This window comes from Bos indicus, chromosome 11, assembly GCF_029378745.1.
Source record: "Bos indicus isolate NIAB-ARS_2022 breed Sahiwal x Tharparkar chromosome 11, NIAB-ARS_B.indTharparkar_mat_pri_1.0, whole genome shotgun sequence".
Classification (NCBI taxonomy): domain Eukaryota; kingdom Metazoa; phylum Chordata; class Mammalia; order Artiodactyla; family Bovidae; genus Bos; species Bos indicus.
The window spans coordinates 43193737-43207392 of NC_091770.1; the positions used below are offsets into that span (position 1 = coordinate 43193737).

At 39.1% G+C, this 13656-nt stretch overlaps 1 long non-coding RNA gene across 1 annotated transcript in view; it reads right to left on the minus strand.

The window, feature by feature from the left end:
- The window catches only part of LOC139185772 (uncharacterized), an 87931-nt gene that overhangs the window by 50774 nt on the left and 23501 nt on the right, over window positions 1–13656 (minus strand). Inside the window, exon 2 of the long non-coding RNA XR_011569258.1 lies at window positions 8159–8353. This is a non-coding gene — a long non-coding RNA (uncharacterized lncRNA). The remainder of the gene's footprint in view (window positions 1–8158; window positions 8354–13656) is intronic.

Here is a 13656-nt window from a genome sequence, read left to right on the forward strand (position 1 = left end):
CTGAACACCACTTATGAAATGATGGTGGGAGAGGGAGATTATTGAGACACTAATAATCAACTTAATTATTTGCCTGGAGCCTACCCTCAGATTAGTGCTTCGGCTCTATGAGCATGGAAACAGCTTCCAAATTCTGATAAAAAGACTGAAGATTTATCTAAAATTCGCCAGGGGCCAGATGAACCATATCAGGATTTTGTTGCCTGCCTGCTTGAGGCAATTGGGAAAATGATAGGGGATGAGCAGGCGGGAATGGTGTTGGCTAAACAGCTTGCTTATGTTTCAGTTTAGCGACAATTGGGTTATTGCCTTAGCTGGTTTTAGTAGACGGCTTGATAATCATTATCCCTCAGGTAAAATTTTACAATTTTCTCACTATCACCAATTTCTCTTCCCCAAAATCATTGTTTCTCAGCCCCTTGCTGACGCCCTAACTGTATTTACTGATGGCTCTTCTAATGGAATAGCTAGTTTGATTATACAGGATAATCCTGCCACCTGGCACACTAATTATAAGTCTGCTCAAGAAGTAGAACTATTTGCCATTTTTCAGGCTCTATTACAAATCTCTGCTCCATTCAATTTATATTCTGATAGTCAATATATCATAAGAGCCTTAAACACTATTGAGACTGTTCCATTTATTGGTACCCTGAATTCTACTATTCAAACTCTTTTTCGTGATATACAACATTTAATTTGCTCCAGAGTTAACAAATGCTATTTCGGTCATATTCGTGCTCACTCTGGACTTCCTGGACCTTTAGCACGAGGCAATGCTTTGGCTGACGAAGCTACACGTATGATATTTCCTTCATCGGAACAAATGGCAAAAACTTCTCACAGCTTACACCATCAAAACAGCAATAGCTTAAGACTTCAATTTGGCATTACTCAAGAAGCTGCCAGGCAGATTGTTAAGCAATGTCAAACATGTCCTCAATTTTTTAGCATCCCCCATTATGGAGTTAATCCCCGAGGATTGTTGCCAAACGACATATGGCAAATGGATGTTACCCATATTCCTGAATTTGGTAAACAAAAATTTGTTCATGTTACTATTGATACCTTCTCCGGCTTTTTACATGCCTCTCTACAATCCAGAGAAGCTAGCAAACATTGTATAGCTCATTGCATTAAACGTTTTGGTGTTATGGGAACCCCTAAGACCATAAAAACAGACAATGGTCCAGGATACACTGGGAAAAATTTCCAATTATTTTGTACGCAATTGTCTATTGCACATAAAACGGGTATCCCTTATAATCCTCAAGGTCAAGGAATCATTAAACGGGCACATCAAACTCTCAAACATCAATTGCAAAAACTAAAGGAGGGGGAATTGTATCTCAATACCCCCTCCAACTCTTTAAACCATGCTTTATTTGTTCTAAATTTTTTACAATTGGATAAAAGTGGCCGTTCAGCAGCACAGCGATTTTGGAACTTTGATGCGCAAACAATAAGACCTGAAGTCTTTTGGAAAGACCCACTTGTGGGAAAATGGTATGGACCAGATCCTGTAATAATTTGGGGACGAGGGCATGTTTGTGTTTTCCCACAGGATGCCGAAGTGCCGCGCTGGCTGCCGGAAAGGTTGGTACGCACGGCGGAAACGATCTCTAGTAAACCAGATGAGGAGACTGGCGATTCAAGAGCATGATGAATTACCATCTTGGCAACAACTTCAGGCATTGATGCGAGAGACACAGAATCGTGTTGCTGTGCAGGGCGATTCGATATTGCCTTTAAGCTTCCTGATAACCTTATTAATTATCTTAAATCAGATTAATACTGCACATTCTGAAGAATATTCAAGTGCTTACTGGGCTTATTTTCCCGACCCTCCCCTTCTCCAACCAGTGGGCTGGGAGGGTCCATTCCCATATACACTAATGATACTGTGGCTTTGGGTGGTTTTTCAGATAAACATATTATTCCTAATCAAGTTAATTTCTCTTATCATGGAGTGTTTGATCGCTTACCTATTTGTCTGTCTAGATATTTTAATTCAACAGGATGTCTTTTTGTTGGGGAGTCAGGATATGCTGATTATGACAATTGTTGGAACCTATATATTCCTGGAGTAAGGAAAGAATCTGGAACTCCTCAACGTCGTAATGGAACTGGTCCTTTAGATATCCCTTTCTGCGACTTTGGAACAAGGGGAAGAGTCACTGCTGCACCATGGAAACTGTGTCGAGATGGAACTGCTACGGTTTATAACATATTTGGAACAAATGAGTCATTGTGGGACTGGTCTCCAGACTCGGCCTGAAACCCTGGAGCTCAGGATAATAGAAACTTTGCATTCCGTATTTGGAATTTGGGCGGCTCTAAAGTGTTCCAAACAGAAATCTGGAAACTAGCTGCCGCCCTTGGATGTGAGGGTTTCTACCTTCAGGTGGGATCGAAACTAAGACACGGTTATTTATCGAATCTCACCATGAGATGCCCTCGTGCATGTGTGCCTCACCCTTATGCTTTACTAGTATGGTCTGTAAATATACAACCTGGGTTACGAAATTATAATGTAACTTGTAACAACTGTACTTTGACTAACTGCGTCAGGGGAATTACTAATCAAACTAGGGTTTTAGTCTTAAGACAGCCTGCTTTTGTTATGGTTCCTGTAAAGATTAATGGGTCTTGGTATGATGAAAAAGGACTTGAACTTTGGAGAGAAGTAGAGGGTGCTTTAATGTGTTATCGCAGGGGAATAGGGTTAATAATTCTGGGATTTGTAGCTTTGGTAACCCTTATTGCTTCTTCGATTACTGCAGCCTGTCCTTGGTACAATCAGTGCAAACTGCAACTTTTGTTAATAATCTGGCACAAAATGTATCCGTTACCCTGGGGACTCAAGAAGATATTGACAAAAAGCTAGAAGATCGATTGAATGCCCTTTATGATGTTGTAAAATTTTTAGGTGAAGAGGTTCAAAGTATAAAGTTGAGATTACGAGTACAATGTCATGCTGATTTCCGATGGATCTGTTACCCCCAAAAAATATAATGGTATATAACTGCTTGGGATAAGGTGAAAGCTCATTTAGAAGGTATTTGGCATAATGAAAATATTTCCTTAGATTTGCTGCATCTACATCAGGAAATAATGAACATTGAAAATGCACCCAGACTTGATTTGGATGTTGCAAAAAGAGCTGAGTCTTTTGTTAAAGAACTTTTTCGACATGTACCTACCATCGATAGTATTTGGTACTTGGGAGCAGCCATGGGAGGACTATTCTTAATAATTTTAACTGTTTTATTTCTTGCACCTTGTTTAATTAAAAAACTGATTGATGATCTATGGATGATAAAGGCTTCCATCTATGGAAATGGTCTGCGGTTAAAGGAACATAAGCGTGCTATATAAAAAGAAAGGGGGAGATGCGGGGAGCTGCCCGTGAGAACGGGGTCCTTTGTCTGAAGGACACAGCCCTGGGAGCTGCCTCAGTCCTTGAGGGTTTGCTTGCAAACATAGCTCTCTGTCCCGCCACCCCAGAGATTAGGTGAATATTTACTGCAGACACCTGGAGTTCTGTGCAAACTTCTCACACACAGGGAGATGTTATCTGGTGTAAGAAATAATAACAGGGTGCCATTCCCATGCTCTCAAGATTTCTTGTGATTTTTTGTAAGATGTATAGGTCAACAAAGAAAATGTTAATTGTCTTGTCTTTCTCACGCTCTCCTGTATAAATATAAGATGCTGAATAAAGCTGGTGTCAGACCGTTCCCCTTTGTGGAGATGTGTCTGAACCTCTCGACCCCATCTTTGTTGTAGTCTCTTGCTGTAGTTTTCTTTCTCAGCCCCGCCGTGCATGTTCTCGGGACCTGATCGACTTTGCCGGCTGGCACCGGCACATAGTGATGCTTCCTAAGGCCCACTTGACTTCACATTCCAGGATGTCTGGCTCTAGCTGAGTGTGGGTGATCACACCATCATGATTATCTGGGTCGTGAAGATCTTTTTTGTACAGTTCTTCTGTGTATTCTTGCCACCTCTTCTTAATATCTTCTGCTTCTGTTAGGTCCATACCATTTCTGTCCTTTATTGAGCCCACCTTTGCATGAAATGTTCCCTTGGTATCTCTAACTTTCTTGAAGAGATCTCTAGTCTTTCCCATTCTATTGTTTTCCTCTATTTCTTTGCACTGATCACTGAGGAAGGTTTTCTTCTCTCTCCTTGCTATTCTTTGGAACTCTGCATTCAAATGGGTATATCTTTCTTTTTCTCCTTTGCTTTTCATTTCTCTTCTTTGTACAGCTATTTGTAAGGCCTCCTCAGACAGCCATTTTGCTTTTTTGCATTTCTTTTTCTTGGGGGTGGTCTTGATTCCTGTCTCCTGTACAATGTCATGAATCTCCATCCATAGTTCATCAGGCACTCTATCAGACCTAGCTCCTTAAATCTATTTCTCACTTCTACTGTATAGCCATAAGGGATTTGATTTAGGTCATACCTGAATGGTCTGGTGGTTTTCCCTACTTTCTTCAATTTCAGTCTGAATTTGGCAATAAGGAGTTCATGATCTGAGCCACAGTCAGCTCCTGGTCTTGTTTTTGCTGACTGTATAGAGCTTCTCCATCTTTGGCTGCAAAGAATATAATCAATCTGATTTTGGTATTGGACATCTGGTGATGTCCATGTGTAAAGTTGTCTCTTGTGTTGTTGGAAGAGGGTATTTGCTACGACCAGTGTGTTCTCTTGGCAAAACTCTATTAGCCTTTGCCCTGCTTCATTCTGTACTCCAAGACCAAACTTGCCTGTTACTCCAGGTATCTCTTGACTTCCTACTTTTGCATTCCAGTCCCCTATAATGAAAAGGACATCTCTTTTTGGTGTTAGTTCTAGAAGGTTTTGTAGGTCATCATAGAACATTCAACTTGAGCTTCTTTGGCATTAGTGTTTGGGGAATAGACTTGGATTGCTGTGATACTGAATGGTTTGCCTTGGAAACAGAGATAATTCTGTCATTTTTGAAATTGCACCCATGTACAGCATAATGTAATACTATTACTGGCCATGGGTTTATCCATGGAGGGCTCCTCTCATCATCCTTCAGCTAAAAACAAGCTATTGAACATATATGAGATTTAGGAGCTCTCTTATTTTTTACTTACTATAAAAGATACTCAAATAAGATGCTACAGTGGTGATTACATGTTTTAAAGTCACTTGAAGAAAAGAAAGCCTTAATAATGCACTCCACAGAAAACAATGGCAATGTAGCAGAGCTTAGTAGCAGTTCAATAGTTGGTTGCAGAGAAAGTGCCTCATTTGGTGGAACCTGGGTCTGGAAGATCCCCTGGAGAAGGAAATGGCAACCCACTCCAGTATTCTTACCTGGAGAATTCTGTGGATTGAGAAGCCTGGTAGACTACAGTCCACGGGGTCGCTAAGAGTTGGACATGACAGAAGGACTTCACTTCACTTCGATGTAGAAATAACCAAACTGATGTGCCTTGTGAGTTCAAGTACAGCCTTTACTGAATGATAGCTGTTGTAGGGCATGCGTGGTGCTCAGTCATTAAGTTGTGTCCAACTCTTTTGCAACCCCATAGACTGTAGTCTGTCAGGCTCCTTTGTACATGGGATTTTCCTAGCAAGAATACTGGAGTGGGTTTCCATTTCCTCCTCCAGGGGATCTTCCCCACCCAGGGACTGAACCCATGTCTCCTGCATTGGCAGGCAGATTCTTTACCACTGACCCACCGGGTATAATTCTATTTCAGGTAAGATGCTGGAATTGGCATCTGTGCAATGATAGCTGAGGCACAGACAGAAATTCAGAGATTATTTCGTTATTGCAAAAGCCGTATTTGTAGTCCTGTAGCCATTTTTAAAATTCAGTTTATAATTAAAAAGTTCCTCCAAAAGAAATTTTCAGTTCTAGATGGTTTCACTGAAGAGTTCAAACTTTAAGTGGTTAACACCAATTCTACATAATCTCTTCCAGAAAACAGAAGAGAAAGGAACATGTCCCAACTTGTTTTATGAAGCTAGTATTACCTAATACCACAAAGAAAATACAAAAAAAAAAAAAAACTACCAATATTTCACAATATCTCGAGTCACAAAAATCCCCAGCAGATACTAACAAACCTAACCCAACAATATATAAAAAGAACTATGCAACTTAGCCAAGTGGAATTTATTGATAAATTGGACCACATCATATATATATATATATATATATATATATATATATAAAATTCCACAAAAGATTCTGTTAATAGGAAACTATCCTCTGAGGAAATATTTGCAAAGCTTTAATCTGACAAAGGGCTTCCCTGGTAGCTTAGTTTGTGAAGAATCTGTCTGCAATGCAGGAGACCCCGGCTCGATTCCTGGGTCAGAAAGATCCCCTGGAGAAGGGATAGGTTACCCATTCCAGTGTCTTTGGAAATGAAACTAATATGCACGCAAAAGCCTATATACAAATGTTGTGAAAGTTGCTCAGTCGTGTCTGACTCTATGACCCCATGGAATTCTCCAGGCCAGAATATTGGAGTGGGTAGCCTTTCTCTTCTCCAGAGGATCTTCCCAATGCAGGGATTGAACCCAGGTATCCTGCATTGCAGGTGGATTCTTTACTGTCTGAGCCACCAGGGAAGCCCCAAAATACTGGAGTGGGTAGCCTATCCATTCTCCAGCAGATCCTCCTGACCCAGGAATCAAACCAGGGTCTCCTGCATTGCAGGCAGATTCTTTACCAACTGAGCTATCAGAGAAGCCCAATACAAATGTTACAGCAGCTTTATTTGTGATAACTAAAATCTAGAAACAAATCAGATGTCTTTCAACAGGTTATCAACAAACTGTGGTACCACAGAATCCTCTTCAGGGATAAGAAGGAATGAAATGCAACTAACCCTGGTGGTTCAGTGGCAGAGACTCTATGCTCCCAATGCAGGGTGCCTGGGTTTGATCACTGGTCAGGGATCCAGATCCCACATGCCGTAACTAAAGATTCCCCAGGCCACAATTAGGATCCAATGCAGCCAATAAATAAATAAATTTTTAAAAAAGAAGAAGAAGGAAGGAACTATTGACACACAACTTGCATGCATCTCCAGGGATATTTGTGGAGTGTTACAGTACCATTGGAGAAGGAAATGGCAACCCACTCCAGTATTCTTGCCTGGAGAATCCCATGGACGGAGGAGCTTTGTGGGCTACAGTCCACGGGTCGCAAAGAGTTGGACACGACTGAGCGACTTCACTTCACTTTACAGTACCATGTCAGCAATTTATGTTCAAATTTTTTGAGGAAAAAAACCATTCTTTGCACTATTCTTGCAAGCTTGAAATGATTTAAAGGAAAAACAGAGTAACTGGCAGGGCTTAAAGTCTAACTGGACATGAGAGAGGCAGGAGTTAAGAATGACTACCAGGTTTTTAGCTGAGGTAATGAGGGTTTCCAGTGGAGACCAAGAATATAAGGAACAGTAATGAGAACATATATAAGGTAGAGATTCATTTTTAATTTTGCATATTAATTTATCAAGGTTATTTTGACAAATTCTTGTATTTTTAGCTAAATTATAATAGTTGCCTGTGGTCAGATGATTTGCTGCCAGAAATTCTGAGTCTCATTCTTGGCTCTAAATTTACACAGAGCACTTAATTTCTTCAATGCTTGCTTTTTCATTTAAAAAGTGGGACTAATAATTGTCATCTGCAGAATACTTTCCTCAGGAGAGAGTCATAATTTGAGCACAATTAACTGCTTCTAATTTTTCAAACATCAAATTCTACTTGATGTTCACCTAATAGTAGGAACACAATGTCCCAAACTGTTTCCTAAAAGTGATTATTCTTTTAAACCATCAATTCACTTTGAGGTAATTTTATGAAACAGAGATTAAATTGGAACTAACTCATATAAAAATAATATCCTTTAACATTAGCCATAACAACAGCTTGACATTCTCTCAATAGAAAGATTGTACAACACAATGAAGGTGGGGAGAGAGATTAAAAACAACAAAAAGTCAATTTCTACATAAAACTCCACAATTTCCATAATTATTGGTATCCACTTCTACAAATTTCCTTAGAAAGCAGCAGACAGAAAAATATGTAGTCCCAGCATGAAACTAATGAACTCAATACAAAGAATATCAGCAGACATAATGAGAGACTTTACCTTGGGGTATTAGTGTCAGACTTTGATGCTGAAGACCAGACTCGGAGCCATACCTTAATCGAAATGGGACTGATGGAGAGTGTTCAGGTAGACACTGGGGCCCAAGGAGGAGCTTTTGTTTGCATATTGTTGAGTCTCTCTCCTACCTCTTCAGATGAAGTGTCTTTCAGGCTGTTCTTTAGAAGACCAGGAAAGCTGGGGGAGAAAAAATAGTTCATATATTCATCATCTCCCTCACAAAGAAACAACGATTTTTATAGTACAGTAATTTTTTAAATGTTATTCCTCCTTCCTATTTTAATGTGACTTTTTAGTTTGAATAAACTTATAAAATGACAACAGTCATAAATTTATGAACTATGCCTACAGTAGCAGAAATGGAAGAAGCAAGTGCTTAGAACACACTTGAATAAAATTTCTACAGTTCAGGATTTGAGGGGCCATAGATCATAGAATCATTAACTTCAAAAAAGAAATTATTAGTGAAGTATAAGATGCATACAGAAAAGTACACAAATCCTAAATATGCAAATTGATAAATATGTGACCACATCTATGTAATCAACAATCTGGTCAAGAAATGGTAATCTATGAAAAAACTAATAGGTCTGAATAGTGGTTAATATTGGGAGCTGTCATCTGGAAGGCAACACACTGGAGTTGAAAATGTTCTGTATTTTGATCTGGGTGATGGTTATTGTAACTGTTTACATAGGTAAGAGTCATCCGATACATTTCAGATCTGTGCATTTTCTCAGGTTATAATTTAATAGAAAGTAAAAAAAAAAAAAAAAAAAAAAAAACAATTAAAGATTGGTTCTGCCCAGTTTTGAACTTCATGTAAATAAAACTACCACAGGTGTTCTTTTGTATCTTACTCAGTATTATGTCTGGGAAATTCATCCCTGTGGTTGAATATGTTGCAGTTCATTCATTCTTATGGCCAACAGTACTAAATGGTATAAGTATGCCATAGTTTATTCATTTTGCTTTTTGTTTGTTTGTTTTTGGCCACGCCACATGTGGAATCTTATCTTAGTTCCCTGACCAGGGATTGATTCCGTGCCCTCTGCATCAAGCAGTGCAGAATCTTAACCACTAGACTGCCAGGGAAGTCCCTATCCATTCTATTTTTGACCTGTATCCAATTTGAGCCTAATACAAATACTATTTCTATACATAATTCAGGACAAATATGTAGAAGTGAAACTGTTGGGATTAGGGTGTGTGTGTATTCAATTGGATATACTGCCAGTTTTTTACTACATGGTCATTCCAATTTACCTGTCATCAATGTATGAGAGTTACCACTAGCTTTACATCCTCACCAATAATTGCTGTCAGTCTTTGTAATCTTAGCCATTCTAATAGAAGTGTCCAGTACATTGTATTGTTGTTTTCATTTTTTAAAATATTTGTTTATTATTTATTTGGCTGCACATGGTTAACTGCAGCATGTGGAATCTAGTGCCCCAATCAGAGATCGAACCCAGGCCCCCTGCATTGGGAGCACTGAGTCTTAACCACTGGACCACCAGGGAAGTCCCTGTTGTTTTCATTTTAATTTCATTGATTTTTGAATACTTTTTCATATATTAGTAGTCATTTTGTGAAGTCTATTCAGATCTTTTGCCCATTTTTAAAAATATCTTGTATTTTGTCTTACTGATTAGAAAATATCCTTTATATATTCAGGATATAAATCTTAATGACTAGCCTTTTCACTTTCTTAACGCTGTCTTTTGGTGAACAGATGTTATTAATGTTGGTTTTGTCCAATTATCAATCTTTTCTTTCATGGTTACTGCACTTTTTGTGTCCTGGTGGTTAAGAAATTCTTTCCATCGTGATTATGAAGATTGTTTTCTATATTATTTTTAGAAGCTTCATACAATTGAACTTGCAATGTCCTAGAGGTTAATTTTCTACATATACGATGCAGAGGTCAGGTTTCGTCTTTTTTTCCATATGGATATCCAGTTGTACCAGTACTATTTACTGAAAACTCATCATTCTTCGCTGCTCTGAAGTGTCACTTTTGCTATAAATCAAATGTCTGTGTCTGTGTCTATTGCTGGCCACAGTGTTCTGTCTAATTTTCTACTATCTGTCCTCGAATTATACTAGTGAAAGTGAAAGTGGCTCAATCGTGTCCAACTCGTTGCAACCCCATAGACTATACAGTCTATGGAATTCTCCAGGCCAGAATACTGGAGCGGGAAGCCTTTCCTTCCTCCAGGGGATCGAACCCAAAGTCTCCCATATTGCAGGCAGATTCTTTACCAGCCGAGCCACCAGGGAAGGCCTGCATGATACTAAGCTGTCTTAATAATTGTAGATTTATAATAAGTTTTACTCAGGAGCAAGTCCTTCTACTTTGTTCTTCTTTTTAAAAAGTTGTCTTAACTATTTTTGGTTCTTGCCCTTCCACATAAATTTCAAAATCAGCTTGTCAAAACAAGAAAACAGAAAGCTTGCTAAGATTTTTATTGAGGCTGCATGAATATTTAGATCAGTTTAAGGAGAATTATATTCTAGTCCATGAACACAGTGTTTTTCTTCATTTATACATTTGAGAGTAAATTGCAGACATTATTTCATTTTACCCCTAAATATTTCAATCTGTATTTTGTAAAAGCAATGATATTCTCTTACATAATCATGATACATGTACCAAAATCAGGAAATAAACATTGATGTATTACTATTGTCTAATCTCTGTGCATTATTTAGATTTCCTTTATACCTTTACTAATGTCCCCGACAACAAAAGAGAAAATAAGTGCTGTGGCATTTTTGTTTTTTGAATCATATAGTGCATTTATTCCTTATGTCTCTGTAGTCTTCCTTAAGCTAGAACAGTTCCTGAGTCTGTCTTTGTTTTGAAATGTTTAAGAATACATTTAAGGCCAGGTTTTTTTGGTAGAATATCCCTGATTTGGTTTCATCTGGTATTTCCTCATGGTTAGACATAGGTTTTTGCATTTAGGAAAGGAAAAGTCATGAAATTAACTTTGTGTCTCTCTTTTTGCACCATGTCAGCATGTATTAATACATAATGTCAACTTACCCCTTTGCTGGTAATTTTGTCCACCTGGATGAACTGCCAGTCTTCTCAACTGTAAGTTTACCTATTTTCCCTATGTCATGTGCTTTGGGTTTTTTGATGCTATTTTAATGCCATTTTTAAACTCTCTGATTGTTGATGGTATATAGAAACTCAGTTGGTTATGGTTGATTAACCTTGTATTCATTAACCTCAGAAGACTGTTTTGAACTGTGCTGTGCTCAACTGTGTCTGACTCTTTGCAACCTCACAGACTGTAGCCCACCAGGCTACTCTGTCCATGGAATTTTCCAGGCAAGAATACTGGAGTGGGTTTCCTCCTCATTTCCTCCTCCAGGATATCTTCCCCACCCAGGGATCAAACCCACATCTTGCATCTCCTGCATTGGCAGGTGGATTCTTTACTACTAGCACCACCTGGGAAGAACTTTTCTATAATTTGTTATATTTTAATTTTTTAAAATTCTTTTCATTCTAATAATTTATCAGTAGATTATTATGAATTTTCTACATTTACAAATATGTCAATTGTGTGTGTGTGTGTATTAGTCTCTCATTCGCATCCAACTCTGCAATTCTGTGGACTGTAGCCTGCCAGGCTCCTCTGTCTGTGGAATTCTCCAGGCAAGAATACTGGAGTGTTTTGCCATGGCTTCTCCAGGGGATCTTCTCAATCCAGGGATCAAACCCAGGTCTCCCACATTATGGGCAGATTCTTTACCATTTGAGCTATGTGGAAAGCCCCCAATCATATATAAGGACAGTTTTTTCCTTCTGTTCATGCTGAGTCTCTTCAGTAGTGTCCAACTCTTTGCAACCCCATGGACTGTAGCCTGCAAATCTCTTCTGTCTGTGGAAATTCTCAAGCAAGAATTCTGGAGTGCATTGCCATTTCCTTTTCCAGGGAATCTTCCTGACCCAGGGGTAGAACCAACGTCTCTTAAGTCATCTGCGTTGGTAGGCAGGTTCTTTACCTCTAGCACCACCTGCAAAGCCCTTTTGCTACAAAGCCTTATACCTTTTATTTTGCTTCTTGCCTTTTTTACTGGCTAGGATAATATTAAATAGAAATGGTGATAGTGAACACCCTTCTCTTGTTCCCAACTTCAGGGGGAAAGGTTTTGATATTTTATTCTTCAGTATAGTATTTGCTGTAGATATTTGGAGAATCACTTATTAGATTGGGGAAGATTCTTTCCATCCATAGGCACTGGACTTCTCTTTTTCTTAAGTCATGAATATGTAGAATTTTACCAAATGCCTTTTTTCCCTCTATTAAGTTAATACTATTTTGCTGTTATTCTGAAAAACATAGTTAATTACACTGATTAATATTTCAATGTTAAACGAACCTTGCATTTCTGGAATAAATTCAACCTATTTATACATAATTGTTATGATATTTGCCAGGTTCTTATTTTTAAAACTAAATTGCAGTTACCCCTAATAGTTAAAAAATCCCAAATATTATTTGGGTTAATTTATGTCCAGGTTATATTCAATCCTGGTAAATGTTTCAGGCTCACTTTTCCAAATGCTATGCTATGAAACAAACCACCAAAATTTAATTGGCTTAGAACAATAGTAACCATTCTCTCTTTCACAGTGTCTGTGTGGAGAATTCCAGCCACTCATCTCTGGACCTTGAGCAGTTGAGTCTGCTCAAGGTCTCTCATAAGGTTTAATTCTGATTGTTTGGGATTAAGTTACCTCAAAAGCTTCTTCACTCAAATCCCTGGTGCCTAGGCTGGGGAGAGCCCAACAACTGGATTCTGGAACACTTGTGTGTATTAGTTGTTCAGTCATGTTCGACTCTTTCCGAACCCATGCACTGTAGCTCACGAGGGGAAGGAAGAGCCCCAGTGGGCTTACAAAATGGGTATCACACATCACCCAGGCTAGAGGTCTTCAGAAATGCCATTATGCCCTTGGAACAACAGGGCAGACCCTGAATGCATCTTGGTTTCAGTGTCCCAAGGTGAAATTCTTTCCTCACTGCCCCAGGCATCCATTTCCTCAGTGAGGGCCTCCTCCCAACCAGGACTATGTTAGGAGCTGGTAGCCAATGTAATAGGAAGAGGGACGTGTCTGTAAACTTGTCAGACATGATCCAGAGGACAAAGGGGACACTAAAAGATGGTAGGCCAAGAAGTATCATGATCAGGTTTGCACTATCACTCAGTTCAATCGCTTAGTCGTGTCCAACTCTTTGCGACACCATGGACTGCAGCATGCCAGGCCTCCCTGTCCATCACCAACTCCCGGAGCATACTCAAATTCATGTCCGTTAAGTCGGTGATGTCAACCAACCATCTCATGGTCGTCCCTTTCTCCTCCTGCCTTCAATCTTTCCCAGCATCAGGGTCTTTTCCAATGAGTCAGTTCTTCACATCAGGTGGCCAAAGTATTGGAGTTTCAGCTTCAGCATCAG